This window comes from Hyperolius riggenbachi, chromosome 7 (assembly GCF_040937935.1).
Source record: "Hyperolius riggenbachi isolate aHypRig1 chromosome 7, aHypRig1.pri, whole genome shotgun sequence".
NCBI lineage: Eukaryota > Metazoa > Chordata > Amphibia > Anura > Hyperoliidae > Hyperolius > Hyperolius riggenbachi.
This window is the reverse complement of record NC_090652.1, coordinates 301,302,398-301,324,320: the sequence shown is the minus strand read 5'-3', so window position 1 is coordinate 301,324,320 and position 21,923 is coordinate 301,302,398. Positions and strand designations below refer to the sequence as shown.

The 21,923-nt window shown below is 47.0% G+C and overlaps 1 protein-coding gene across 3 annotated transcripts in view; it reads right to left on the bottom strand.

Annotated features, from left to right (window-relative positions):
• The window catches only part of IGFBP2 (insulin like growth factor binding protein 2), a 91,828-nt gene that overhangs the window by 19,355 nt on the left and 50,550 nt on the right, over positions 1 to 21,923 (bottom strand). The window contains exon 1 of one of the 3 annotated variants that reach the window (XM_068246092.1): positions 71 to 90. The exons of the other annotated variants lie outside the window; for them this stretch is intronic. The gene's annotated coding sequence lies outside the window, so the exon portion shown is untranslated. Of the gene's footprint in view, positions 1 to 70; positions 91 to 21,923 lie in introns of those variants that run through there. 3 annotated transcript variants of the gene reach the window in all.

The following is a 21,923-nucleotide window of genomic DNA, read 5'->3' as shown; positions in this document are numbered from 1 at the left end:
ATAGGCATTGTTTGATATATGTTATGACTTATAGCTTTTCTGACTACTCCTCTCTCTTCTGATTCGGTACCTCTGATATTCCGTTGCCAGACCCTGCCTGACTTGGATACCGAATCAGCCTTCTGTCTTTGTACTTATCTGTCAGTGTGTTGCCGACCCGGCGTGCCCGACCTCGAGAGCTATTTCTCCCCTTAAGAGATAGTCTCCAGATCAGATAGTGACATCCACCTTTAGGTGTCACTCACTCTCTGGCCCTTCCTGTCTCCAGCCTGACTCCTCCCCTTGGAGAGCCTCAGGCTGCTGGAAGGTTCCTGTGCTACCAGAGCTGTGTCTCTTTACTGTTATATTGCCTGCTCGGCAGGTGCATCACCCAAAGTATTACTGTTACACTAAACACTTACATACCATTAGGTGTCCAGAGGTTAGCAATATATCTGTATTATCGGTGATTCTGCAGATCATCAATAATCGGGTATATATCTGCATTCTTGGTGATACTGCAGATCACCAATAATCAGATTCTCTCTGCGTGCTGACACCAATTGTTACATATAGTGGCCGAAAACCGAGAAATAATTTTTTCCATTTTTTTCTTATTACGACAATTAAAATGTGTTTAGGATAAAATAATACTTAGCATAATGTACCTCCCAAAGAAAGCCAAATTGATGGCAAAAAAAACCCACGATATAGATCATGTCGTGATTAGATGTCAAGTGGTTAAAATACTGTACATGTAAACACAGGCAAATAAGAAATATGTTTCTTCCAGAGTAAATTAGCTATACATTACTTTTATCCTACGTTGCTGTCACTTAAAGTAGTTAGTAGAAATCTGACTGAACTGACAGATTTTAGGTTACTCCATCTTCTCATGGGGGTTCTTTTCTTTATTATTTACAAAAGCCCTCCCTGGAACCGATCTATTCAAATATGCTGGCCAACCTCCCTACTCACTTCCACACTTTTCTGGCAGTTACAGTGGGTTGCAAAAGTTTTCCACCTTTTGTCATATTACTGCCACAAACATGAATCAATTTTATTGGAATTCCACGTGAAAGACCAATACAAAGTGGTGTACATGTGAGAAGTGGAACGAAAAACATACATGATCCCAAACATTTTTTTACAAATAAATAACTGCAAAGTGATGTGTGCATAATTATTCGGCCCCCTTTGATCTGAGTGCAGTCAGTTGCCTATAGACATTGCCTGATGAGTGCTAATGACTAAATAGAGTGCACCTGTGTATAATCTAATGTCAGTACAAATACAGCTGCTCTGTGACGGCCTCAGAGGTTGTCTAAGACAATCTTGGGAGCAACAACACCGTGAAGTCCAAAGAACACACAAGACAGGTCAGGGATCAAGTTATTGAGAAATTTAAAGCAGGCTTAGGCTACAAAAAGATTTCCAAAGCCTTGAACATCCCAAGGAGCACTGTTCAAGCGATCATTCAGAAATGGAAGGAGTATGGCACAACTGTAAACCTACCAAGACTAGGCCATCCACTTAAACTCACAGGCCGAGCAAGGAGAGCGCTGATCAGAAATGCAGTCAAGAGGCCCATGGTGACTCTGGACGAGCTGCAGAGATCTACAGCTCAGGTGGGGGAATCTGTCCATAGGACAACTATTAATCATGCACTGCACAAAGTTGGCCTTTATGGAAGAACGGCAAGAAGAAAGGCATTGTTAACAGAAAGCATAAGAAGTCCCGTTTGCAGTTTGCCACAAGCCATGTGGGGGACACAGCAACCATGTGGAAGAAGGTGCTCTGGTCAGATGAGACCAAAATGGAACTTTTTGGCCAAAATGCAAAATGCTATGTGAAGCAGAAAACTAACACTGCACATCACTCTGAACACACCATCTCCACTGTCAAATATTGTGGTGGCAGCATCATGCTCGGGGGGTGCATCTCTTCTGCAGGGACAGGGAAGCTGGTCAGAGTTGATGGGGAGATGGATGGAGCCAAATACAGGGCAAACTTGGAAGAAAACCTCTTGGAGTCTGCAAAAGACCTGAGACTGGGGTGGAGGTCCACCTTCCAGCAGGACAATGATCCTAAACATAAAGCCAGGGCAACAATGGAATGGTTTAAAACAAAACATATCCATGTGTTAGAATGGCCCAGTCAAAGTCCAGATCTAAATCCAATCGAGAATCTGTGGCAAGATGTGAAAACTGCTGTTCACAAACGCAGTCCATCTAATCTGACTGAGCTGGAGCTGTTTTGCAAAGAAGAATGGGCAAGGATTTCAGTCTCTAGATGTGCAAAGCTGGTAGAGACATACCCTAAAAGACTGGCAGCTGTAATTGCAGCAAAAGGTGGTTCTACAAAGTATTGATTCAGGGGGGCTGAATAATTATGCACACCCCACTTTGCAGTTATTTATTTGTAAAAAATGTTTGGAATCATGTATGATTTTCGTTCCACTTCTCATGTGTACACCACTTTGTATTGGTCTTTCATGTGGAATTCCAATAAAATTGATGCATGTTTGTGGCAGTAATGTGACAAAATGTGGAAAACTTCAAGGGGGACGAATACTTTTGCAACCCACTGTAGACTGATCAACTGTGCATTACAAAGTGCTTTTGAAAATACAGAAAACCCTGAGAATCCCCATGAGGACATGGACTACCCCAAAACCTGTCAGTTCTGTCAGATTTCTACTGCCAACTGTAAGGGACAGCAACATAGGAGAAAAGTAATCTATACCACATTTTACTCCAGGAGAAATGTACTTTTTTGTTTATGTGTTTTCAGGAATTTTTACATTTTAAAATTTTTCATGATATAGTGGTCCTTTAAAGGAAAGTGGAGCAATCCTTGAACCTTTTTTTTCCATCATGGTGGAAGCTGGACCCTCCTTGTCAGAGGACTGGAGCGCTATAGGATGATGGCGCATGCACCCTGACATTCCGCAGCTGCTGGGTAGGGAAGGCTGCATTCCTCCGGGCGCTCCTCTATAGGATCAGAGCCTGCAGGAACCTGCTCTCTGCCATGTCTCCGTCTCCTCCACACAACATCTCGTGAGTTCCTAAAAGTACAGCTAATCGCCGGTTGCTGCCAATACAATCCTTGGATTATCCTCTGTTTACACAGCGATTACAGGATATGCTCTTCATCCATCGCCATCAGCACATTTAAAGCATTCCTGCGCGAGATCGACGCTCTAAGCCCAGGGACTCCGCAGAGGAACATGCACTCCATTTGTCAAAGCAAGAGCTCAGGCGTGTGACTTCTTGTTTAAGGCTTTTGTCCCCGTTCTGCGATTTCACTGTGCTCCCCCCCCCCCCCCCCCCTCGATCCTCAGAGGGGCGAGGAGATGGCAGGGCAACTACAGCATCTAAGACAAGTGCCCAGCTGCCCCTTGCAGATATCTGCTCTGTTGCAAAAAGCAAGATCTGAAGGGGCCCATGCACTCGGGCAGATTTCGATCAATCGACTTGGTCGATTGCAAATCAATTGACCAATCGACCGATTTGCGGCCGATTTTCGATCGATTTCAAACGATCTGGCAGGCTGGAAAATCTAGGTCGAACTGTTGAGATTGCTTATCATTTTGCATTGGCCCTAATGGAAATCTGATGGCAAAAAAATGCCATCAGATCGATTTTCAATAGATTTGAAACTGAAATCTATTGGAAATCTGTTCCTAGTAAACAATGTTCCTAAACACATCAGATAGATCAGAAATCTATCTGATGATCTATCTGCTGCTAATCTAACGAGTGTATGGCCACCTTAAAGTGAACCTCCAGACTAAAAATCTACTCAGCAGCACTGAAAAGGCTTGGTGTTTCTTTAACAGTTTTACAGCATCAGAACGTTGTTTTTCTTGCCAAGGCATCATTTATACCTGCATTTTTAGCTAAGCTCCACCAATCAACCTTTTTTTCCCTTATGCTGTACAGAGCATGATGGGATTTCCTATGTTGTTATTCACGTTGCCTAGCAACTGGGAGAGGTGCTCAGCACACAGGACAGTTGGAACTGTGCCTCATGCTCCCGGTCACCTCCTTTCAACCAAAAATATGGCTGCCCTCATGAAATCAAACATTTGCCTGTTCTTTTAAAACAGGGTGGGTAAGAGATTATATTACCAATCTATTTTAATTAACTTAACTAATGTAACTTAATGACAGTATGTTTGTTTAGGCTGGAATTCCTATTTTAAGAAGAGTTGGGGAAACCGTTTTAACCTCATCTTCACTTCCATTTGTGGCGGCCATTTACCTGCAGACGGTCCAAATTACCGTATGTTCTTGCACGTAAGGTGGATTTTTAGGACCAAAAAATTGTCACAAAAGATAGGCAGATGGCTGTCAGGAACCAGAAGGCATTGAAGCTTGGAGTGGACCTCTAGTGGAAAGTACCGAACTGTAAGGACAGGAGACAGGAAGATGGCTGTCAAGAACGAGAAGACAGTGACTGGCTATCTAACTTGGGGAGGGGGCTACCTAATACTGGAGGCTCATCCAGGGTCGTAACTAGAGGGGGCAGCACCTGCATAGCAGGGGGGCCCGGAGCTGTTTTGAGGCCCCAACTACCAACCTTTGCTTTCTCCGATACAGGGGACTGTACACCAGATCAGGTGTTTTTGTGGCTACACTTGTTATGGGTGTGAAGATCCTGATGGCCATACTTGGTTTTATGAGCCTTGTGAGACGGGCCCCCCTGCTGTAAAGGTCACCAAGGGCCAGGGGAGGGGTGTGAACTTTGGGGGTCCCCATAAAAGTTTTGTTGGGGGGCCGCGTGATTTGTAGTTACGCCATCGGGCTTATCTTGGGGCTTCCAGGGAAGAGGAGCTCATTACTGCTGATGAAAATGGACTTATTTTCTCTTCCTAAGTTTCTCTTAAATGTCCCAACAGGGATCATAAGTAGAGATGTAGGTGAACAGCTCGCGTGAATAGCGGGCCCTGTACTACTTCCAGGTCGCAATGTCCTGGAGTAGTACGCCTGCTCGTGTCTGCACGCGTTCTTTATTACGCATGCCCAGGCCCGGCGGTGCGCATCGTTGCAATAAGGGACGCGCACTGCAGGACGCGTGCAGACACGGGCATGTATATGCTACTCTGGGACATTGCGACCCGGAAGTAGTACGCGGCCAGACTGCACATGGAGATTCGCTGGCGAGCTGTTTGCCAGCATCTCTAATCGTAAGTAGCGGGAATATTTACTGTTGTCATGAAGGGACACGCACGGCGGGAGGCTTGCAGAGACATAGAGAGAGCGTTATACGAGATATAGGTGTGGTGTTTACAGATGCTCCGAGCCTCACAATACCCTCATGCGGGCCATATTTATTCACGGTCAGCGCTGAACAACAGGCGGGAACCGTGTGCCAGGGGGGAGCGCCATGCCCGTCTTACTCCGCAAATTTACAGCCCTGCATTTACCTTACAGCCTGAGTGCAGGCGGAGAGAAACAGCATCTGCTGCTGTCTGCATTCTTAAGGGCTCTTTCACACCAAGACGTTGCCTTTCATACGACGTTCAGGTCGCATAACGTGCCCCTAATGCAGCGCATGTTAGTATTGAAGTTGGACGTTATATAGAGGCGTGTTATGCGTCTCTTGATGTGCCCGTGATGCGTACTTTTTGACGCATACTATCAAATGAAAACGGCGCATGCGGCAAATTAAAAAAAAAAAAAAACAGTACGGAGCATGTGCAAACATCCGAACGCAGCCACATACGAGTATAACGCACAGCATGCAGCACTTTCATTGAACGTGCAGTAGTGGTGCTCAGCAGAGCTCGAATATTCGAGTAGCTCGAATATTCGAGCTCTTTTTCAGCTATCCGAGCTCGGTATTCGAGCTCCGAATAGCTGTAGCTATTCGAATGGGCTATCCGAGTACACTCGAATAGCCCATTCACTATTCGAGCTATTCGAGCAAACGGCGCTATTCGAGCTCGGTACCGAGCTCGAATAGCGTCATAGCCCAGATTGATGTCCTTAGAGCCAATCAGAGGGCTCCCAGGCCCTCTGACGGCAGCCAATCACAGAGGGGGACCCTGGCCAGCCCCTACCCTATAAATAGCGGCCGCCATGTTCCGTTTCTCCATGCTTGCCTGAGACTTGTACAGAGAGAGAGTTGCTCCTTTGTGCTTTGGCTTAGCAAGTGCTCTATTGTGATCATTTACCTAGCGTTTTTGCTCACCTACACCTGCCATATACACCTATATTGTTGTTAGTTAGATAGACATTGTATTTTAGTTAGTAGCTTGTGTGTTACATTAGAGACAGCCAGGCAGCTGCTGCAAGCTTACAGGTTTAGGCCTCAGGGGGGCCTTGCCTCTGTGGGCAGCTGTCCTCTGTTTATTTCTCTCATCTATACCAGTATTTCTGCTGTCCTTTACTAATAGTATTGTAGTTATACTGTACTAGGAGTAGGACACTCACTGACTGTCACTGTTTATAGGCTACTAGCTAGCTCCTGCGTGTGTGCACTCACTCACTGTGTGTACATACTACACACACTCTATTTCCTTCTGATTACTGATAGATTATTGTTAGTTAGTTGTACTTACTGTTACTACTTACTCTTACTGTACTAGGAGTCTAGGACACTCAGTCAGACAGTCACTGTGTTCATAGGCTACTAGCTCCTGCGTGCGGTCACTCACTGTCTGAGTGTACACACACCACCCACACTCCATTTCCTTCTGATCGCTGATTGATTATTGTAATTAGTTAGTTCTACTTACTGTTACTACTTACTCTTACTGTACTAGGAGTCTAGGACACTCAGTCACTGTGTGTTCATAGGCTACTAGCTCCTGCGTGCGGTCACTCACTGTCTGAGTGTACACACACCACCCACACTCCATTTCCTTCTGATCGCTGATTGATTATTGTAATTAGTTAGTTCTACTTACTGTTACTACTTACTCTTACTGTACTAGGAGTCTAGGACACTCAGTCACTGTGTTCATAGGCTACTAGCTCCTGCGTGCGGGCACTCACTGTCTGAGTGTACACACACCACCCACACTCCATTTCCTTCTGATCGCTGATTGATTATTGTAATTAGTTAGTTCTACTTACTGTTACTACTTACTCTTACTGTACTAGGAGTCTAGGACACTCAGTCACTGTGTGTTCATAGGCTACTAGCTCCTGCGTGCGGTCACTCACTGTCTGAGTGTACACACACCACCCACACTCCATTTCCTTCTGATCGCTGATTGATTATTGTAATTAGTTAGTTCTACTTACTGTTACTACTTACTCTTACTGTACTAGGAGTCTAGGACACTCAGTCACTGTGTTCATAGGCTACTAGCTCCTGCGTGCGGGCACTCACTGTCTGAGTGTACACACACCACCCACACTCCATTTCCTTCTGATCGCTGATTGATTATTGTAATTAGTTAGTTCTACTTACTGTTACTACTTACTCTTACTGTACTAGGAGTCTAGGACACTCAGTCACTGTGTGTTCATAGGCTACTAGCTCCTGCGTGCGGTCACTCACTGTCTGAGTGTACACACACCACCCACACTCCATTTCCTTCTGATCGCTGATTGATTATTGTAATTAGTTAGTTCTACTTACTGTTACTACTTACTCTTACTGTACTAGGAGTCTAGGACACTCAGTCACTGTGTTCATAGGCTACTAGCTCCTGCGTGCGGGCACTCACTGTCTGAGTGTACACACACCACCCACACTCCATTTCCTTCTGATCGCTGATTGATTATTGTAATTAGTTAGTTCTACTTACTGTTACTACTTACTCTTACTGTACTAGGAGTCTAGGACACTCAGTCACTGTGTTCATAGGCTACTAGCTCCTGCGTGCGTGCACTCACTGTCTGAGTGTACACACACCACCCACACTCCATTTCCTTCTGATCGCTGATTGATTATTGTAATTAGTTAGTTCTACTTACTGTTACTACTTACTCTTACTGTACTAGGAGTCTAGGACACTCAGTCACTGTGTGTTCATAGGCTACTAGCTCCTGCGTGCGGTCACTCACTGTCTGAGTGTACACACACCACCCACACTCCATTTCCTTCTGATCGCTGATTGATTATTGTAATTAGTTAGTTCTACTTACTGTTACTACTTACTCTTACTGTACTAGGAGTCTAGGACACTCAGTCACTGTGTTCATAGGCTACTAGCTCCTGCGTGCGGGCACTCACTGTCTGAGTGTACACACACCACCCACACTCCATTTCCTTCTGATCGCTGATTGATTATTGTAATTAGTTAGTTCTACTTACTGTTACTACTTACTCTTACTGTACTAGGAGTCTAGGACACTCAGTCACTGTGTGTTCATAGGCTACTAGCTCCTGCGTGCGGTCACTCACTGTCTGAGTGTACACACACCACCCACACTCCATTTCCTTCTGATCGCTGATTGATTATTGTAATTAGTTAGTTCTACTTACTGTTACTACTTACTCTTACTGTACTAGGAGTCTAGGACACTCAGTCACTGTGTGTTCATAGGCTACTAGCTCCTGCGTGCGGGCACTCACTGTCTGAGTGTACACACACCACCCACACTCCATTTCCTTCTGATCGCTGATTGATTATTGTAATTAGTTAGTTCTACTTACTGTTACTACTTACTCTTACTGTACTAGGAGTCTAGGACACTCAGTCACTGTGTGTTCATAGGCTACTAGCTCCTGCGTGCGGTCACTCACTGTCTGAGTGTACACACACCACCCACACTCCATTTCCTTCTGATCGCTGATTGATTATTGTAATTAGTTAGTTCTACTTACTGTTACTACTTACTCTTACTGTACTAGGAGTCTAGGACACTCAGTCACTGTGTTCATAGGCTACTAGCTCCTGCGTGCGGGCACTCACTGTCTGAGTGTACACACACCACCCACACTCCATTTCCTTCTGATCGCTGATTGATTATTGTAATTAGTTAGTTCTACTTACTGTTACTACTTACTCTTACTGTACTAGGAGTCTAGGACACTCAGTCACTGTGTGTTCATAGGCTACTAGCTCCTGCGTGCGGTCACTCACTGTCTGAGTGTACACACACCACCCACACTCCATTTCCTTCTGATCGCTGATTGATTATTGTAATTAGTTAGTTCTACTTACTGTTACTACTTACTCTTACTGTACTAGGAGTCTAGGACACTCAGTCACTGTGTTCATAGGCTACTAGCTCCTGCGTGCGGGCACTCACTGTCTGAGTGTACACACACCACCCACACTCCATTTCCTTCTGATCGCTGATTGATTATTGTAATTAGTTAGTTCTACTTACTGTTACTACTTACTCTTACTGTACTAGGAGTCTAGGACACTCAGTCACTGTGTGTTCATAGGCTACTAGCTCCTGCGTGCGGTCACTCACTGTCTGAGTGTACACACACCACCCACACTCCATTTCCTTCTGATCGCTGATTGATTATTGTAATTAGTTAGTTCTACTTACTGTTACTACTTACTCTTACTGTACTAGGAGTCTAGGACACTCAGTCACTGTGTTCATAGGCTACTAGCTCCTGCGTGCGGGCACTCACTGTCTGAGTGTACACACACCACCCACACTCCATTTCCTTCTGATCGCTGATTGATTATTGTAATTAGTTAGTTCTACTTACTGTTACTACTTACTCTTACTGTACTAGGAGTCTAGGACACTCAGTCACTGTGTTCATAGGCTACTAGCTCCTGCGTGCGTGCACTCACTGTCTGAGTGTACACACACCACCCACACTCCATTTCCTTCTGATCGCTGATTGATTATTGTAATTAGTTAGTTCTACTTACTGTTACTACTTACTCTTACTGTACTAGGAGTCTAGGACACTCAGTCACTGTGTGTTCATAGGCTACTAGCTCCTGCGTGCGGTCACTCACTGTCTGAGTGTACACACACCACCCACACTCCATTTCCTTCTGATCGCTGATTGATTATTGTAATTAGTTAGTTCTACTTACTGTTACTACTTACTCTTACTGTACTAGGAGTCTAGGACACTCAGTCACTGTGTTCATAGGCTACTAGCTCCTGCGTGCGGGCACTCACTGTCTGAGTGTACACACACCACCCACACTCCATTTCCTTCTGATCGCTGATTGATTATTGTAATTAGTTAGTTCTACTTACTGTTACTACTTACTCTTACTGTACTAGGAGTCTAGGACACTCAGTCACTGTGTGTTCATAGGCTACTAGCTCCTGCGTGCGGTCACTCACTGTCTGAGTGTACACACACCACCCACACTCCATTTCCTTCTGATCGCTGATTGATTATTGTAATTAGTTAGTTCTACTTACTGTTACTACTTACTCTTACTGTACTAGGAGTCTAGGACACTCAGTCACTGTGTGTTCATAGGCTACTAGCTCCTGCGTGCGGGCACTCACTGTCTGAGTGTACACACACCACCCACACTCCATTTCCTTCTGATCGCTGATTGATTATTGTAATTAGTTAGTTCTACTTACTGTTACTACATACTCTTACTGTACTAGGAGTCTAGGACACTCAGTCACTGTGTGTTCATAGGCTACTAGCTCCTGCGTGCGGGCACTCACTGTCTGAGTGTACACACACCACCCACACTCCATTTCCTTCTGATCGCTGATTGATTATTGTAATTAGTTAGTTCTACTTACTGTTACTACTTACTCTTACTGTACTAGGAGTCTAGGACACTCAGTCACTGTGTGTTCATAGGCTACTAGCTCCTGCGTGCGGGCACTCACTGTCTGAGTGTACACACACCACCCACACTCCATTTCCTTCTGATCGCTGATTGATTATTGTAATTAGTTAGTTCTACTTACTGTTACTACTTACTCTTACTGTACTAGGAGTCTAGGACACTCAGTCACTGTGTGTTCATAGGCTACTAGCTCCTGCGTGCGGGCACTCACTGTCTGAGTGTACACACACCACCCACACTCCATTTCCTTCTGATCGCTGATTGATTATTGTAATTAGTTAGTTCTACTTACTGTTACTACTTACTCTTACTGTACTAGGAGTCTAGGACACTCAGTCACTGTGTGTTCATAGGCTACTAGCTCCTGCGTGCGGGCACTCACTGTCTGAGTGTACACACACTAAATTTACTTGTGATTACTACTGATTATTGTAACTGCTAGTTGTACTTCCTGACTGTTACTACTTACTTACTGTACTAGGGGACACTCACTCAGTCACCTCACCAACCAACCCACTCCATTAAAGTACCCCACTTTTCACCCGCCCTTTTAAAAAACTTTTGTCTATACGCCCAAAACATTGAAGATGTCTGGAAGTGGCAGCCAGCGCGGTTTGGGCAAGGGGAAGGGCAGCAAGGGAATCAGGAGGAGAGGGAGCAGCATTGTGGCAAGCCGCGGCCGCGGGCGCGCCACCATGCACAGTTCCGCAGCAGCAGCAGCAGCGTCAGTGGCTAACATTCCTCCCATAGCCACTGGCCGTGGACGCCTTGGGCGCCGCCCAGCAGGAGCATCTGCAACTCACGCTGCAGAGACACAGCAGCAGCAGCGTGTAGCACCTGCTCCCATTTTCCTCCAGCCGGGTCGGAAACGTCCCATTGAGGAAAAGGATGCAGACACTGTGGTGCAACTCATGACGGAGGATGAGCAGCCCGCCATCAGCTCTGCATCCGAGGCCTCCACCCTCACCACCACCACCACCCCTGTTCGCAGCAGCCGCCCAGCAGGGTCTGGGGAGGAGGCCAGTTCACCGTCACTCGCCGACCTGTCATTCAGCAGTCTTTTGACCCCAGGCATCATGAGTAAATTGTCTGCTGTTGTTGGCGATCTTGAGGAGGAGATGCTGATGGGCACTTTGGGGGATGAGGGATTGGACAGCAAGACTGTGGCGACAGTCAAGCAGCCCATCCATGCATCAGGAGAGGAGTTTGGGGGGTCCTCATCCCAGCAGGACATGTTTCAGGAGGGGGAGGATGATGATGACCCGGTGACAGACAGAGACTGGGTGCCACCACCTCCAGGGGATGTCGTCCTCAGCAGCTCTGAGGAGGAGGAGGAGGATGCGCTTGTGGGCCTTGCAAGGAGGCGCATCATTGCAAGCATTGGCAGCGTCCCACACCCTGCTGGTGTCTCAGGCTCAGCAGCAGCAGCATCAGCCAGTACCACCACCAGCCGCACCCAAGCCCCCCCCCCAACCACCACAGGGAGACAGGCAGCAGCGCTTCCATGCCGTAGGGGGATGTTTAAGTCACCAATCTGGCGATATTTCACCATGCCCACTGTGTACAGCAAGTACGCCACTTGCAACCACTGTCAGCGGAAGTTGAGCAGAGGTGCAGACCCCTTAAAGTTCTGCACCAGCTCGCTCATCAACCACCTTGCGGCTAAACATTTCCACCAGCATGAGGAGTTCCAGAGGCTGAAGGCATCTGGTGCTGGCAGTGGCACCACACCCATCACTGCACAGCCTTCAGCAGCAGCAGCAGCAACAGCAGCCACCCGCCCTCCTGCTCCTCCAGCAGCACCAGCAGGAGTGCGGAAACGCACTGCTCCTCCCCCCTCTGCAACTCCTGCCGCCGACACTGAGGCCTGTTCTGGCAGCCAGTCCTCAGTGGCCTCCTCTGCTGTGTCTGCTGATTCCCGTGTCAGCAAAAGGCCACGCCAGAGCCTTTTGAGCGAGTCCTTCCAGGGGGTGGTTAGGGCTCTGCCTCCCAGCAGTCGTCGCGTGCGGCAGCTGAACGGCTTGCTGGCACGGGCCATGTGCTCCCAACTCCTGCCGTACACGCTCGTGCAGGAGGGGAGCGACATTCATGCGCTGCTTGCTTGCGCAGCCCCAGACTGGCAGCTCCCCAGCAGACACTTTTTCTCCCGCAAGGCCATTCCTGCACTGCACCGCTTTGTGATGGCCAATGTGGAGCGAGGGCTGGAGCACGCGGTTGGTGAAAGGGTCCACGTCACCATGGACTCCTGGAGCAGCCGCTTCGGGACAGGCCGCTACCTGTCCTTCACTGTCCACTGGGTCAGCTTGGTGGAAGGGGGTGAGGATGGGAGAGCAGCAGCGGGCACAGCAGCAGCAGCAACACAGTGGGTGGTGCCACCCCGCAGGCTCAGGGGAACTGCAGCAGGTTCCTCCGATCCTCTGCCATCCTCCGGCACACCTGGCCAAACCCCCCGCCTCAGCAGCAGCGTGAAGGCCCGCCACTGCCAAGCGCTGCTGCACTTGGTCAGCCTTGGGAAGACCAAGCTGACGGCAACCCATGTGTTGGCCAAACTCCAGGAGCAGGAGAGGATTTGGCTGACCCCCAGAGGCCTCAGAGTCGGAGAGGTGGTGGCCGACAATGGGGCCAATCTGGTTGCCGCAATACACAGGGGAAACCTGACCCACATCCCCTGTCTTGCCCACGTGCTGAACCTGGTGGTGCAGAAGTTCCTGCGCACCTACCAGGGGATGGGCGAACTGCTGGAAACGGCAAGGAATGTTGTGCGTCACTTCCGGCGCTCGGCTGCAGCCTGTGCGAGCCTGGAAGACGTGCAAAAGGAGCTGGATCTGCCACGCCATCGGCTGATCCTTGACGTTCCGACTCGCTGGAACTCCACCCTGGCGATGTTGGAGCGTCTGGTTGAACAGAGGCACGCTGTCAAACAGTACCTTGCCCTGGCCACTGTTTCCGCAGCTCTGAGAAGGGACAAGACCAGCAACTTCCCGTCCATCGTCCCCGATGATGACTGGAGGCACATGCAGCAGGTGTGCTTAGTGCTGGCTCCCTTCCTGCAGGCCACAAACATGGTGAGCAGGGACCATGCTATGGTCTGCGAGTGGGTGCCCCTGGTTTCTCTGCTGAACAGGGCCCTCGATGCTTTGCTGGAACAGGGAGCGGCAGCCTTGGACCAGCAGGAGCGGCAACCAGCTGCGCAGTCCACCTCTGAGGGGGAGGAGGAGGAGGACTTGGTGGAGGTCCCTGACCTGGCTGCTGATGAGGGGGATCAGCACAGCGCAGCTGAGTTGGTGCGGGGGTGGAGAGAGGATGAGGCAGCAGAGGAGGAGGATGAGGACAGCACTGACGTCGATGTGCCAGCAGACGTGGCCCGCCTCTTCCCAATGGCAGCGCACATGCTGACGTGCCTGCGCAGGGACCCCAGGGTGATCCAGATGAAGCAGAGGGAGGACATCTGGATCAGCATGATGTTGGACCCACGCCTCAAGGGGAAGTTGAGCCAGTTCCTGCCGCCTGCAGGAGGAGACCCAGCGCAACAAATAAGGAGCTTGCAGCAGGCCCTTGTTGAGCGCTTGGAGGAAGCCTTCCCCCAGCCTTCCACCCCCACTGTCCAGCAGCCAGCACAGAGGCAGCAGCAGGTGCCTGCATCCAGCAGCAGCAAGCGCCCCACAGACCTGCTGTCTCTCAGCCACGAGCTCTACAGGACTGTAGAGGCTCCGGCAGCAGTGACTAGAGAGGAGATGCATGCAGCAGCATCCTCCTCCGGTCACAGCCAGCGCCTGACCCGCATGGTGGCTGACTACATGGGGTCGTACAGCGGGCTTGACAGCGATGCCCCTGTTGATCCCATGGAGTATTGGGTCAAGCGCATGGAGATCTGGAGCGAGCTGGCGCAGTACGCCCTGGAAGTGCTGTCCTGCCCCCCTTCCAGCGTGCTGTCCGAGCGCTGCTTCAGTGCAGCTGGTGGCGTGGTCACCGAGAAACGCTCACGTCTGTCTCACAAGTCTGTGGACAGACTGACGTTTCTCAAGATGAACCAGGCGTGGGTGGAAGGCGAGTTCCTGGCCCCTGTTGTCGGCGAGAGGGGGACATGAACTGGCTGCCGGAACCATCGTTAATGTGCCTTACCACCCTTTACCACCTCCTGGCTCCTGCTCACTAAGCCAGCCTGGTTCACTTTGACTATTACGTCGCCTGCAGCCACACATTTTACACCTACAGTGGGCTGCTGTGTACTGCCCTTCTGCTGTCTGTCTGTGTTTCCCACTGCCAGGGTACACAGATGATTTACCTTCTGCTGCCACTCTGCCACCAGCTATTACGTCAAACAATAGCTATATTGGTTGCAAAACCAAAAACCAAAAAACCATAAAAAAAAAAAAAAGGTTTAATTTTTCTGAGGTGCCCGGGTTGAAAACTGTGTTGTCCCAGTTGTGTATTGGACACAATGTGGGCTGCACGACCGCTGTCTGGGACCTCCTGTTGTGTTTATTTACAGCCCTGGTATCACCGCTAGGTACCAGGGCTATTATGTCACGCTGCCTACCTGCTGCCACACTCACACTGCTCCTCCATACCTCCTCCTGCTGCTGCTGTCTGTCTGTGTTTCCCACTGCCAGGGTACACAGATGATTTACCTTCTGCTGCCACTCTGCCACCAGCTATTACGTCAAACAATAGCTGCTCGCCTACTCCTCCATTCCTCCTCCTGCTGCTGCTGTCTGTCTGTGTTTCCCACTGCCAGGGTACACAGATGATTTACCTTCTGCTGCCACTCTGCCACCAGCTATTACGTCAAACAATAGCTATATTGGTTGCAAAACCAAAAACCAAAAAACCATAAAAAAAAAAAAAAGGTTTAATTTTTCTGAGGTGCCCGGGTTGAAAACTGTGTTGTCCCAGTTGTGTATTGGACACAATGTGGGCTGCACGACCGCTGTCTGGGACCTCCTGTTGTGTTTATTTACAGCCCTGGTATCACCGCTAGGTACCAGGGCTATTATGTCACGCTGCCTACCTGCTGCCACACTCACACTGCTCCTCCATACCTCCTCCTGCTGCTGCTGCTGCTGTCTGTCTGTGTTTCCCACTGCCAGGGTACACAGATGATTTACCTTCTGCTGCCACTCTGCCACCAGCTATTACGTCAAACAATAGCTGCTCGCCTACTCCTCCATTCCTCCTCCTGCTGCTGCTGTCTGTCTGTGTTTCCCACTGCCAGGGTACACAGATGATTTACCTTCTGCTGCCACTCTGCCACCAGCTATTACGTCAAACAATAGCTATATTGGTTGCAAAACCAAAAACCAAAAAACCATAAAAAAAAAAAAAAGGTTTAATTTTTCTGAGGTGCCCGGGTTGAAAACTGTGTTGTCCCAGTTGTGTATTGGACACAATGTGGGCTGCACGACCGCTGTCTGGGACCTCCTGTTGTGTTTATTTACAGCCCTGGTATCACCGCTAGGTACCAGGGCTATTATGTCACGGCGAGCTGCCTGCCTCATTGACTGCCTGCTGCCACACACTCATCCTCCTCCTCCTGCTGCTGAATTTACCTCCTGCTGTCTTTGTGTTTCCACTGCCAGGGAGCACATACAATGGCGCTTCCAACATGCGTGCGCCCACCAGCTATTTGTTACGCTCAAAAATAGATGCATTTCTTTAAAAAAAAATTGAAAAGAGAAATACGTGAAGAAGAATAAGACTATATTGAAAAGGAAGGAGAAGAAGAAGAAGAAGAAGAAGAAGAAGAAGAAGAAGAAGAAGAAGAAGAAGAAGAAGAAGAAGAAGAAGAAGAAGAAGAAGAAGAAGAAGAAGAAGAAGAAGAAGATATAGAAGAAGACGATATAGAAGAAGACGATATAGAAGAAGACGATATAGAAGAAGAAGAAGAAAGATAAAGAAGAAGAAGAACAAGTATATACAGTAACACTACTGAACAAAATTAAGGACACAACTTCTCTTTCCACATTTTTTTTTAAAGGAACATCCCCACATAATCACTTGCTGTTGTTACTTGGAAAAAAAGAGGTTTCTTGCATCATTCACCCTCAAAACAAGTGTTGGAAGCTATTTAAGGCCAATTCGAATAGTCAGCTCGAATAGTTAGCTCGAATACCGACTCGAATAGTGAGCTCGAAGTCCGAGGTCGAATCGAATAGTAAAAATTATTCGACTCGAATATTCGAATGACCTCGAATAATTTACTATTCGAATTCGACCAAACTCGAATTTTAAAAAGGGGTATTTGAGCACCACTGACGTGCAGCGTTGCAATGTAACACAACGTGGGCACTGTGAACAGCCCATTGATTTTTCATTACTGTGAGTTGGGCTGCGTTACAGGATGGACAAAATTCATGTCACTTTTGGCATCACAGAGAAACAGTAAAGATGGAAACCAGCAGGCATGAGGGTTGAGTCACTATAACAAATAGTGTGCCTTATCAGGGTTAACACGCCTTATCAGAGTAGCACAGCGAGCGCTACAAACTTATGCCTACTAATTGGCAATGATGAGAGCTCCACTCGTCCTGCCCTGACCCCCTGCAGGTCCAATCACTTTAAAGGACATTATCCCCGCACTTTGATTGGCCCAATAGGCTGCTTGTCAAGTTTCCTGTCAAGTGACAGGCAGCCTTTTGGGCCAATCAAAACAGTGCGGGGATAATGTCCTTTAAAGTGATTGGACCAGCAGGGGGTCAGGGCAGGAGGAATGGAGCTCTCGTCATTGCCAATTAGCAGGCATAAGTTTGTACCTCTCACTATGCTACTCTGATAAGGCACGCTAACTTTGATAAGGCACACTAACTCTGATAAGGCATGTTAACTCTGATAAGGCACGTTAACTCTGATAAGGCACGCTATTTGTTATAGTGAATAAACCCCAAATTATTTTATTTTTTTTCTTATCAGTGGTCTCCTAAATCTGACAGTGAGCACTAAAACAACAGGAAAGGTAAGCAAAATAAGCAATTTCTTATTGGATGATTTTATTTTTTTCAGTTAATATGGAGTTACATTCCCCTTTAAGTAGCTCTCTTTATCATATGCTGTGAAGCCATTCCTAAAAGATTTCCCCACTTGGGGGTGCTGCATTTCTAGTTATGATGCCCCCAGCCCTATGCTGGTGTGACACAAGCACTGATAAGCCGAAGGCAGGCGGGGGAGCCATACAGCACAGCCAGCGTGATAACAGCCAAGCGGCAGGGGTGACTGGACGCGGATGTCAGGGGCTCTACGTGAACTGGCAAACAGCGAGACACTTTGGTTAAACAATAACAAAACAAAGAATTTGTCTGGGATTCAGGCTACTTTTGCAAAAGAGCTGGCAGGATGCGTTTTGGCAGCGCAGGTCCTTGTAACACCTCCTCTAAACCTCTCTGCTCATGGCCCCCTCCTGCAAACAGAACTCCAGCCAGCTCTCGGTTTAAGAACAGCTCCACTCTTCTTAATGAAATCCACAAAGCGTGCCCTACAAGCTATTCTTTAATTTTCTGTTAACAAAAATGTCCATTTTCATATTCAGCCACCCATGATTTCCTAAAATTTCTGCAAACCTCAGAAGACTTTCCTTTTTCAACCATGACAACAGTACAGTGTTTGGAATACTTCTTTGCAACCATGACAACAGTATAGTGTTTCCATACATCTGCCTTTAAGGTTATTCAAAGTTGTAATTTAAGACTAAAGGTGCATACACAAACGCAATTTTAATTGGTTAATCACTGGACAATTTTAACACCTCTCTGTAGTATCAATGGATTTTGAATACTATGAACAGATTGCGTAAGTAAGCTCTCATACTGCATTGAAATAGGAACATTGGCCAGGCATTGGTCAATCAAAATTGGATGTGTGTACCACGCTTAACATACATAAAACTCCAGTTTCTTCTTTAACATGTAAGCAGTGAAATTTGAGATTTCTGTGTGTTAATCTGGCCATACACTTAAGGTGTTCATTAATGATCCAATTTCTCAATTGTTCGAAAAGCCCACCAACAGAAGGGAAAAGGAAAGCAAATCAATCAGACTGAAAGAATCGTTCTGACAATCATACGGTTGATTGTTTGGGAGATTGTATTGTTAATGGGCACCTTATAGATTGCCACCCGATGTGGCAAAATAATTGATTTCTCTCTAAGAGGAATGGATTCAGGAAAGAAGCGATTCCTACCACACATTGATCATCGACTTTTAATAGCTTACAGTAATTAAAATGAACCGGAGGTGAGAGTGATATGGAGGCTGCCATATTTATTTCCTTTTAAACAATACTAGTTACCTGGCAGTCCTGCTGATGTATTTGGCTGCAGTAGTGTCTGAATTACACCAGAAACAAGCATGCAGCTAATCTAGTCAGATCTGACAACAATGTCAGAAACACCTGATCTGCTGCAGGCTTGTTCAGAGTCTGTGGCTGAAAGTATTAGAGGCAGAGGACCAGCAGGACAGCCAGGCAACTGGTATTGCTTAAAAGGAAATAAATATGGCAGCCTCCATATTATTCTCACCTCGGGTTCCCTTTAATTCATTGTAAAACGATCGAAATGCATCATTGCAAAATTCAAGGCAGAGCCACACTATGGGCCGCCAATCTCCTCCCCCGATCAACCTAGATCTTCCATCCTGTCAGATCGATACTTTCAATCGCTTTTTAGTTGAAATTGACCAGTTCACCGGAAGACGATCAATCATACTTTTCAAGGGAATCATTTCCCTGCAGATCGATCACCTCGATTGATCAACTCTATAGGGAATAAATGGGGAAAATCAATAGGTGTATGGACACCTTTAAAGTGGCCATACATCATTTGATTTTCCTGTAAGATTGACCGATCAATTCGATCATTTTAGCAGATCGATGGAGAATCGATTATGTTCCATTCTTGGCCAATATCTGGTCGAATCGACCAACTTACTCGATTGAGCAGGATGGAAGATATCGGTCGATGAATTGGCTACTGTATTTAATACACATATTTTGATCGATATAGATAATATAAGCGTGAACAGAGGCGCCAGCAGGATAAAAGGTACTAAAAAGTTTAAAATTCCTCAGGAGTTGGTGGTGGACTCACCTCCTTGCAGTAGACAAGACACTGTCAGCTTTTTAACAACAACAGGTTTATTTATATACTCCAGACAACCATGCAACGCGTTTCGCAGGTATATTCATGCTTCCTCAGGCAATAACAAATAGGAGTACACACGGTACAGTCTCAAGGTCACGATAAGCGCTTCTGTGCGCCTTTGTTGATCGATATAGAATCGATTTTTGGTTTCAGAGCATGGAGGCACGTCTTTCAGCTTAATTACTGAAGGGGATTGCATAGGATCTCACTTGCAGTGTGTGGGCTACTAGTCGATTGATAGTCGATTTCCACATTACACATCTGAAACAAGCATGCAGCTAATCTAGTCAGACTTTAGTCAGAAACAGCTGACCTGCTGCATGTTGTTCAGGGTTTATAGCGAACAATATTAAAGGCAGAGGTGCAGCAGGACAGCCAGGCAATGAGCATTGTTTTAAAGGGAATACATATGGAAGCCTCCATCTGTCTCTCACTTCAAGTGACCCTGAGGCTAGGAACACACATAGCAGAAATGCTAGCGGTGTGGAAAACGCTGCGTTTTTGCCGCTAATGCAAGTCAGTGGGCCACATCGAAAAATGCATATAAAAAACCGCATATAAGTTTTGAAACATGCGTTTTTAAAACCGGTGGTATTGTTGCATAATTTTCAAAAACGCACATAATGAGTTTTTTTAAATTTTTATTGTTTTCTGATGTATTTCCGCTTCCTGTTGTCTTCCTAGTGATTTGCATATAACACAATTAAAGAACGCATGGAAAATGCATACAAAATGCATATGCAAAAATGCGCATATGCGATCTGCAAGCGCATAAAAACGCCCGCAAAGCGCTAGAAAAACGCATATGCGATAAAAAAGAACGCAACGCGAACACACTAAAAACGCACACAAAAAACCCTGCACATGACAAAAAACGTGACCTTTCATGCTCTGTTATGTGTGCACCCAGCCTTAAAGGGGAACTGAAGTAAGAGGTATACAGAGGCTGCCATATTTATTTCCTTTTAATCAATACCAGTTGCCTGGCAGCCCTGCTGGTCTATTTGGCTGCAGTAGTATCTGAATAACACCAGAAACAAGCATGCAGCTAATCTTGTCAGATCTGACAATAATGTCAGAAACACCTGATATGCTGTATGCTTGTTCAGGGGCTATGGCTAAAAGTATTAGAGGCAGAGGATCAGCAGGGCTGCCAGGCAACTGGTATTGCTTAAAAGGAAATAAATATGGCAGCCTCCGTATACCTCTTACTTCAGTTCCCCTTTAATGTTTATCCAAAGGAATGCTCTAATAGCCATATCGCAGGCCCCTCCCATCGCGGCGTGCAAGTCGCCTCAGGACCTGTCTGTCGCGGGGGAGCGAGTTAAAAGTAACCCACTAATTTGAGGTGTAACCGTTTCCCCGTCTCTGGCTGTCGGGACACGTCGGCCGCGCTGTAAATCTGCCTTGCGGGCTGGAATCCCTTTGGCAAATGAAGCAAAACATTTTTTTTTTCCATCGAGAATCATCACCCAGGTAAATACGGCCTTCGGCGCACATCAGCTTGACAGGCCAATGACAATTATGGAGGAGTTCCCCTTCTCAGACGCAAAGCTAGAGATCCGAACCTGCATCAATGTCAAACGCCGCCAGACAACAAAACACCGAATTATAACTCTGAAAATAATCAAGTCAAGAGTCAAACTTCAAAACTCATCTCAGTTACTCTTCTCAGGGCTGCTGCACACCAAGGGCACTTCTGAGTGCTTTGAAAAACGCTAGCGCTTTGAAAAGCACTTATACAATACAATACAATAACATTTCTATAGCGCTTTTCTCCCATAGGACTCAAAGCGCTTAGGCTCTCTCAGATTCAGTAATTAGTAGGATGAAGTATTCACACAACAAAAGTTATATTTCTGCAAATGCCAAACTGAGCAGGTGGGTTTTCAGTCTGGATTTAAACACGTCCAGGGATGGAGCTGTCCTGATCTGTTGAGGTAAGGAGTTCCAAAACGTAGGGGCAGCATGACAGAAGGCTCTGGGACCAAACGTTTCCAGGTGGACTCTGGGTATGACTAGATTATTAGAACCTGTGGATCTGAGAACGCGAGGATTGCTACGTAGCTGCAACATATCTTTCATGTATCCAGGGCACAGATTATT